Genomic DNA, 7864 nt, shown 5'->3' on the forward strand with positions numbered 1-7864 from the left:
GGGGCGGGCGGGCCCCGCCCGGCGGCGGGTAATGGCAGGGCCGGGCCGGGCCGCGCCGCGTTACTGACACTAGCCCAGCCGTGTGTCACTGCCCGCTCGCCCGTGTGGCGGAGGTTTTGGTCACATAACGCGGGCGGGTGTGGGGGATCGCCTTCCCGCCGCCCCCCCTCGCTGGGCCGGGCGCTGAGGGGAGCTTTTCCCGCCCTGAGGGCCGCCTCAGCTCACCCCGCTCCCCGCCAGGCCCCCCGGGGTTCTGCAGCAGAGGCTGCTCCAAGGCTGCCCGCGGACGCCTGCTGCCTCCAGGCGCAGCAGCGCTCTGACGAGAGCAGGAATGGCCGCCTCCCACCCGAGCCCCTTTTCCTCCCTCCGGTGCCGTGGCAGTGGAAGAGGCCGGTTTTGTGCGGGAAGAGCCCTTGATGCCTGCCGGGGACCTGCCCCGTGAGGTGCCTTTGTTCCGCCGGCGAGGCGGGATGTCCCCGGTGCGCCGATGGCGGCAAAGTCACGTCGTGGCAGAGGGACCACAATGCTTGGCCGCAGCTGGAGAATGAATCTTTCAGTGCAGCGTCTCCTGGGATTTCTCCGACTCCCCAGCCATCTGCGGGTCAATGAGAGACAACCGGTAGCATCTGGCAGACATAGTCACAGGAGGTGAAGTCGCTAACCAACGTGAGGGTGGATGGGGATCAGGCAGGGCAGTTACATTTGGAGCAGCAGGTCAGAGTGCACGAATCTCACTAATTTGTGTGACGCAAATGAATAAGATTCAAAACCAGCTGCTGGAGACAATACAGTGGGAGCCATTGTCTAAGTGTAAAGAGGTTTGCTGGAGCTGCATGTGCCCGTGCCTTGGTTACATGTCTTCCATCGGTGATAAAACAGTGACACAGTAGTGTGCAGTCCACAGGTTTATCCTCATGGCATGAGGACCTGCTTCCTTGTGCACACCATGGCTCAGAGAGCTGTTCTCCAAATGCCCCAAGCTGTCTGCCCTGTGACCTTACGTATTTTATGGCACCACTCTTCGTGCTGCTTATGCAGCCTGGAGAGCAGATCTCCCTGTCTGAACAGGCAGGATGCCTTCCTTCTCACTCTCTGTTATGGACACACATGTGCAGTCTTTCTCTTGTTAAATTGTCATCGTTCTAGCATGGAGAGAGTTGCTAACAAAAAAAATAAAATATTTCCTATATATTAATTGAGCAAACAGTATTTTTGAATAAGAAAGACAGCCCTTACAGTCAATCTTAGATTTTTAGCTTGGCCTTAAGTATAACCTATACAGAGCAAGAAAAGATTCCTTTTTTACTGCAGTAACAGTGCCCTTTAGCGGGCAAATTACTGGTTAGAAACTTCCCTCATGAAAAAGCTCATCTAGCTCCCCTGTATGAGGAGTGTCTAGTTAAGAGTGTAGAAAAGTTCAAGTGGAGAAAAAAATAGGGTGAGAAATAATAATAAAATGCTCAGTTCGGGGCAGTCACAATTATTTTGAATGGGAAAAATGATGTCAGTATAGGCAATGCAACCAAAGGTAGAGGAGCCATACTCTCTCTTTTAGTTTATATTCTCCAGCTTCTCAATATTTAACTTGATGTTCCTTATTTCCACTCTTAAAATATTTTTTAGTAGTGCTACATGGGCCTCCGGGTTTTTCAGTTCAACTCTTTGGTTTTTTTATATACACCAAAATGTCACTGATTCTTAAGCACCTCTAGTTCCAGTATTTTGTTCTGTATTCAACAAAAGGTATTATGATTGTTTTATCCTTTCACTTTTTTTTAAGTACCAGGAAAGAGAAAGGGACAATCACACGTAATACAGCAATGTGGATCCCACAGGAAGACTAATTAAAGCAATGTGGAAAAAGAAGAATACACCAAAGTGGCATGAACTATACACCGGTAAGGAGAGATATGCAAACATGTAGAATTTTAGTTACAGTCATCATGGCCGTAAATCGACCCGCCTCTGGAAGATGCTCTTACTGTAATGAATTTCGCCAGTATCTTCTGTTTGACAACAGTCAGAGATAACAAGTGATCAGCAAGAAGAAATACGATGCCTGACATTTTAAATGCCCTGTTAGTCTTATTTATTCTGCTAAAAAATACAGTTGTTCATCTATTAAGTGTTGAAAGGGGGAATAAAAGAGCATCTTTCACTGTGTAAATTCATGACAAGTGTGCCATCCTGGGCATCCCTCGTATGAAGAGGGAGTATTTGGCTTCATATGAAGAAGCCGATTGCAGTTCATCGTGGCACTAGGAAGAAACCTAGCAGAGTTGCACCTCGTGATAGTAGCAGACACAGCTTTCAGAGAACAGCATTTTGGACCACTGGTAACTGTGGTCTTCGGAGATGATACAGGAAAACCTGTGTTGCCAGAACTAAGGAGACTCCCGTGGCAGTTGGAATGCAACTAGTGGCATTTGGGATGGTCACCGCCAATACATCTAATAACATTTCATAGCAGTTAAAAGAGAAACCTATGAGTTACATCAATGGTGAAAATTTGTGGGGTGTGTGATGGTGAGAGCGCACTTCTGTGGTGGCTGATGGCCGTGGCCGTGACAATGTGAGCTGAACTGACATCTGGCAGAGTCAGTGACAGAGGACAGCTGTTGGAAAGACATCTGTAACCAGCCCCAGCTGCCAGAAGGCACTGGCTGCTGAAGCATCACCTCTTGCACCTGGAGACAGTGGGATATGTTTGCAGTTGGTGGTGAAGAAGAGAAGAGAAAAGAGGCTAGCATGGAAAATGGAGGAGGTAAAAGTGGAACAGAGATTTGAATTTGGGTGTGGTGAACAAAACAAATGGTACAAAGGAAGGGAGAAACATGTGAGCCCTAGAGGAAAAAAAAGTTAGAAACATACCAATGGTTTCAAAGAAAAAAGTGGTAGCTGCAGGGAAGGAGGTTAAGGTCACCAAGTACAGAACACGATTCTGTAGTGGTGCGGGGAATAGGTAGTAGAAAGGAGCCCAGGAATGAAGGAGGAACTAGAAGAAGATGGATAAATTGAAAAGATGCAGGAAAGATGAGAAGGAAAAAAAAAATCCATCTATGCAAGGGTTTTTATTCTAAATAAAGAAAAGCAGAGAAAGTAGAATAAAGAAAAAAACATGTAAAGTCAACTTAAGGAAACTAGAATAAAGGGAAGAGAAAGGGAAGGAGAATGGAGTAAGGAAACGAAAAGATAGAAAAAGGAATAAGTAGAAAAAAATTGAAAACCTGATAACTTTTATTTAGATAATGTGTGCTTCATACAATTAGTTTCTCCATTTCCCAGAGTCTAAGAACAAGAGATACAATGATGTATGTAGGAAATAGTGCTTCATTACATTAGTTTGTCTTGCATCTCAGGAAAGGGGGTATCTCTTCTGAAAAAATTCCGTCAAAACAATAGGTGTTGTTTTCTTTTTTTTATTCCAGAAATAAATACAGAGATTGTAATACATGCTATACTGTTCTGTCCTCTCTCCCCTCTCTCTCTCTTTTTCTCAGTTTTGAGTCTGTGCCTCAGTCATTTCAATTTTGACATCTTTCATTCCACCCCCATATATCAAATTTGAAGTCAGTTTAACTCCTGGATTTAAATGAAATATTTTATAAAATGTCATAATTTTAGGCTTGTGTGGGATTGGGTCTCTTAATTAGTACCTCGACTGTGTTCTTAGTGGAACTGGCATAAATCTGCATTATTCTACTGCATTTCTCAGCAGTCAAGACAAAATATATTTTACCCATCAGGATGCAGTGGCAGAGAGCTTAAACTTCTTATCCAGACTCACAACAAAGTTTGTGAGTGTCAAAGCCAGACCACAGTTTGGGTATTGCTGTTTATTTCAATGCTCTAACTGTATGAAATACAAATATAAGAGGAGGAAATGTTCCCGTGAGTTTGGCTGAAAACAAACTTACTATTTTGTACAGATACACAGTCTTTATAAGGCGTGGTGTCAGTATCTCAGACTAAGCTTTAGCTGTAGCAATTAAAGAAGTAGCATTTTGAATTACCTACTAGATTTAACGGGCTCTTAATCTATACTTTTTAACACCTTTATTATAAATGCACTCACATTAAAATAGTATATTTTCTTGTTCCATGTATGCATTCAATATCAGTTTTCATACTGTATTCAGTTTACTCTTTTCCCTGCTAAATCAACAATTTTCTACATGGAAAGACAGTTCTTTGCTGTAATGCAAAATGATAATTTCTTTTTGTATTTGTGAAAATCCAATGGTAAAATTACAAAAAAATGCTGGAGAATTTTTCTGTTTGTGTAGCACTTCCATGTGGAAGAATCAAATTACCATGTGAGGATTCAAATTACCAGTCTGACTTCTAAACTCTTCCGTTTTTTTAACATAGGTTCAGTATATCCACTTAAATTTATGGGATGAGCCAACAGTGCTGTTCTGACCTGCCCAGTCTTTGCTGTTTGTACCTCATGAATCTACAGGGCCTACTTACAAAATTGTGTTTGATTACTTGAACCTATAGAGGTTAGAAGTCATTGAGACGCTTCTGATGCAACAGAGTAAGGAGGGAACATACATGTACTTATTTTTATGAAACTGAAATATCTTGGACATGCATAACATCTTTCATTAGAATGAACAGAAACCGCTATGCCAGACTTTTCACACTCACATCACTACACTACAGTGTCTACGGGCTGTGAAAATGAGACTAAAAAACCACACTCAGTACTAGACATAAGACCAAGAACACAACCCAAAATCCTGTCTGCTGTTGTGATTTGTTTCATCGATGAAGCATGGGGGGATGGAGCAGTTAGAGAAGTGCAAATACCTTCTATACTGAGGCTTTCTGAATCACAAGTGGCAAGATGAAGTCATCCTGACTAACTAGATGGTCATTTACTCATGGATTTGGAAGCTGGAGATAATTTTAAGAGATCCTTTTATGAAGACAGGTGAATGGATAATGTATGTGATACGAAACAGGTTGATGAAGTTTGCGGTTTGGTCACAAAAAATGAAGTCTTAAAGCCAGACCTAGATTCTAAAAAAGGTGTTTAGGCATCTGTCTCCCATTCAAATGAGTAAGAGGATTCAGACCTAAGTTTAGAAATAATTAGGGCATAAAGAGAGAGAGTTGTCTATCTAGGACAGTGGGAGCACTGAACATAGCCTGAAATACAAAGTTCCATTAGGAAGAGTCTCTGACTGGTTTTTTTTGCTGCGTAGGCTGCTTTTTCTTGGGTAATATTGTGCTGAAGTGAACTGCAAGCTCTGTGTATCCTTCTCACAGATGCGCTGATGTGAGGGGTTGAAAATGGGATTTCATCAAGCTTTTCCAGGCATGAAGCGAGCAAAAGGTGGACTGAAGAGCATACGGAAAGGCAAATGGGAAATAATCAATGGAGAAAGGAGGCAAAAAATTGTCTTTGAGGGATTAAATGCTGCAGAGGATTAGTCTGCAAATAAAGATTTTGTAGGGTTTCAGGTTTATGCATTAACTGGGATAATAAGAATCTGTGTATTTAGCTTCATGTCCAACTTTCCAAGAGGTTCAAGAGCTGCAGTGATAACCAATGGTCTAAATCCACTTCTAGGCTGAAAAGAGTCCAAGTTACAACTAGACTGTCACAACTGACCTACTTGGTACACTTGACAGTAGTCTCAGCAGAGAGACTAAGGAGCAGATGGAGTACAGCCTGATACATCGCTCTGTGGACAGCCTTTTCAGAACAAAATCATATGTTTTAGAGGGTACAAGTTGTATTCACTGCATACCTCAGACTCCTGGATGTTGCAGACTAGCAAATTTCACCATTCCCTGTCAGAAAACTATCTTTACTAATTGGGTTTGCCTAAAATTCCAGAAGACTTGATAGCAGTGTTTCTTTAAGAGCTCCTCCTTTTCCCTCTGTACTTTTTTCTCTTTCTACAAATTATTGAACACATTCCAGCTATCGGTATTGAGCACTATTTCATTGGCACTGAGGCTTGAATGGGGTTGAACCGAGACCTTGCTGCCCAGATCTTGCTTAGTGCAAATCAAATCATAGGATAACATACATCTCTGGGCTGAGAACGTAGAGGAAAGAGCTTCTTTCTTAGATGTTTTAGTTCAGAGACCTCATTTGCATTGATTCTTTATAGTGGACTCTCCTCTTGAGCCAAAGAAATGAATCTCCCTCTCCTTACCTGTTTTACAAATGACTAGTAGATTCCGCTTCTTTCTGTTCCGCTAGGTAACGTATCATTTTACCTGGACTCGGCAGTATGCTGTTCTTTCCCTGCATAACATCTGCTGCCGTTTTCATAGCTTGAATTGTTCTTGGATGTGTTCTAAAAGGCATGTTTCAGAAATGTCTTTGAGAATGTGAATTATTAGTCATTGCTTTATCTGCCAGCGTGTTCTTCCTTTATGTTTGTTATTTTAATTTTAAAAATAAGACTAAATAGGCTTTGGAGTTTAAAGTTTATAGGTTTTAATTCATGTTTAGGTTAAAGATACTAAGAATGGTAAGGTAATAGGATTTTAGTGCAGTTTCAGAAAGTAATTTATTTTTGTATGACAATAAACTGGCATTTAATCTCTTTCACATTTTAGAAGCTAAACTGTAAATCTCCACATAAGACAGCAGTGTCTCTCTGGCTGGTCACTTTCCACATATATCTGAAAATTCTGACATTTGCTGTTCCAAAGCCTTTGCATTATTTGTATTTCATACCTCATTTCTCTATTACTTGATGTATAGCAAGGGTTTTATTAGTTAGTGCACTTTTAGACCACATTTTTATTCTGTAAAGTAACCCTCATAATAACATTTGAGATTTGGCATTTCAATTTTCTCACTTAATTCATATTAACATGCTTATTTTTTTCCAGAGAGCCTCACAGCTTCATCTTGGACTCTGCATTTTACTCAGCAGCATCCTCAGCGTTTACTCTGCCCATGACATCACCTGTGACAAACTTCTAAGGCTATCTGGGACATACAGTTGCTAGTAAGACATTTTGAAGGCAAAAGTTTTGTGCAAGTATAACTCAGAGCATAAACTGGTCTGAAGAATCTTAATTGTTTTTGATGAAGCAGAATAAAGCCAGTCTTTTATTCTAAACTGAAATAAATCTGATACTTGTATCTGCAAGAGAATGGACTGGAAGCCCAAAGTGACATAATACTGAATAACTTTTCAAATAACCATCCGAGCTGTGATAGGATAATAATGCACTCTGGTCTTTACAGGACAAGAGTTGGTGATTCAGTCTCTGTGTGAGGCAGGTGCTCACTACTCCACCCAGATATAAAAGAGGATGGTGTGGCTCCTGTAGGAGAGATGGTCCTTCTGAATTAAAAAGTTTGAATTTAGAACACCTAAAAGCAGTCAAACTGCAAGAAAGGTTTAAGGGTTCTGTTTTCTGTGAATCTCTTTTAATGGCAGGAAAGCTTGAGGAAGGGGGAAACTTGGCCCCTTCTTTTTTCATTTTGAGTCAGTGGAAACACTGGTAATAGTAGAGGGATAAGAGCCAGCGTGTTGTATGATCATACCAACACATGTACCAGTATGCAACTTCACACAGCTTTGAAACTCGCAAGGATGTCATGTTTGATGGGTTCTTGCTGGGGATGAGGGTGTAGCAGGAATGGCTTCAGGCTGCCAAGTTGTACAGTTCTACTTAGGTGGCTTCATGTCAAGGAATAGTAATGAATGAGTAAACTTACTGGTCCACTAAACTGTCCAGAGCAGCAAAACTAGCTCCCTCTTTTGCTATGCTGAAAATAATTAAGAGAAACAAGTTTTATAGTTTCATAAAAACAATTTGACTTTCTTACACAAGAACATACAAATTGTCTATTGCTTCCCTAACTGATCATCTTTCCTAA

General features: G+C 41.3%; 1 long non-coding RNA gene across 1 annotated transcript; it reads left to right on the top strand.

The window, feature by feature from the left end:
* Nucleotides 1-42: 42 nt before the first annotated feature.
* On the top strand, nt 43-7632 carry LOC141931260 (uncharacterized). The gene is made up of 3 exons (XR_012625532.1): nt 43-648; nt 1787-1898; nt 6865-7632. It is a non-coding gene; the product is annotated as an uncharacterized LOC141931260 (long non-coding RNA).
* Nucleotides 7633-7864: the final 232 nt, after the last annotated feature.

Source organism: Strix aluco, chromosome 17 (assembly GCF_031877795.1).
Source record: "Strix aluco isolate bStrAlu1 chromosome 17, bStrAlu1.hap1, whole genome shotgun sequence".
Taxonomy (NCBI): Eukaryota; Metazoa; Chordata; class Aves; order Strigiformes; family Strigidae; genus Strix; species Strix aluco.